Source organism: Echinococcus granulosus, assembly GCF_000524195.1.
Source record: "Echinococcus granulosus chromosome Unknown EG_S00204, whole genome shotgun sequence".
Classification (NCBI taxonomy): Eukaryota; Metazoa; Platyhelminthes; class Cestoda; order Cyclophyllidea; family Taeniidae; genus Echinococcus; species Echinococcus granulosus.
In genome coordinates, this window is record NW_020170584.1 from 92189 (window position 1) to 93278 (window position 1090).

Genomic DNA, 1090 nt, shown 5'->3' on the forward strand with positions numbered 1-1090 from the left:
CTCACTCACTCACTCATTTCGAGTTCAAGGGCACGGTGGACCAGACGACCACCGACACCAACTCGACTGCTGATCCACCACAATTTCAAGGCTGAGACATTCCATCCAACCCCATCCACCACAACTCGCTAGCCGACAGGGGTCACCTGCCACTGGACGGTTTTCAAGCCGCGCAAAAGTTGGATGATGTTGTGAACGCGACGAACAGCAGCAAAGCCCTATAATCGACTGACGACGGGTGGGGCATAAACAAGTCACCGCTGGCACTTAGGACAACCACACAGAACTACATCCTGTTTCAAATACTAATGCATAGCTAAACAGGTGCACGAAATGCCAAACTCCAATCAGGCGTCCAATACTTCGGACCTCATTAGCTCCCATTTACATCACCACCTGGCTACTCCATCCACCCATCCCTTCCCTCCGTCCATTCATTCACCTCCACTTTCCTCCTCCTCAGCGGACTACTCCAGCGTCCACGTCCAATGTGCAAAAGGGTGACAGATCCCCTCCCACTCCTCCCTCACTTTCACAACCCCCACCATATGTTTCGTCGCACAAACTCCACATTCAAAGGTCCAGTGCCGTCCACTTCTAAATGGCCTTTCGACAACTCATTCGAATGAACGAAAGTTCGCATGTCCTCATCTGTGAGGACCAGGAGTGCATTCTGCAATCTCCACACCATAACAACTTCACATGCCTTCGTCTCCAAGGCTGGAAGGCTCTCCAGTACAGCTTTTCTCCCCTATGAAACAGGCAAGACACGACGAAGAGCCAAAAGCCTGCTAACTTGACAGTCGGCGCATTAGCTGAGGTGATTCATTAGTGGAGATCTCGCTCAGCGCAAGCATCCGCACACCCCTCCCACCGCCTCCCTCCTCCTACCGTACAACCCATGGCCCACGAAGACGGCAGAGGCGAGAACAGGACACGACTGAATGCACATACCTAACACCTCCATAAAACCCCATCTTCTCCTTCACCTCCCCTGCCCTGCCAACCTTGCCTTCACAACCCTTCCCTTCCCTTCCCTACCCACATAAGTCACTCCCATCCACACATACACACACACACACACACACAC

General features: G+C 52.8%; 1 protein-coding gene across 1 annotated transcript in view; it reads right to left on the reverse strand.

The window, feature by feature from the left end:
- EGR_10272 (Leucine-rich repeats and immunoglobulin-like domains protein) overlaps positions 1 to 1090 on the reverse strand; it is a gene marked incomplete at both ends in the record, with an annotated part of 21950 nt that overhangs the window by 16874 nt on the left and 3986 nt on the right. The gene's annotated exons all lie outside the window — the stretch shown is intronic.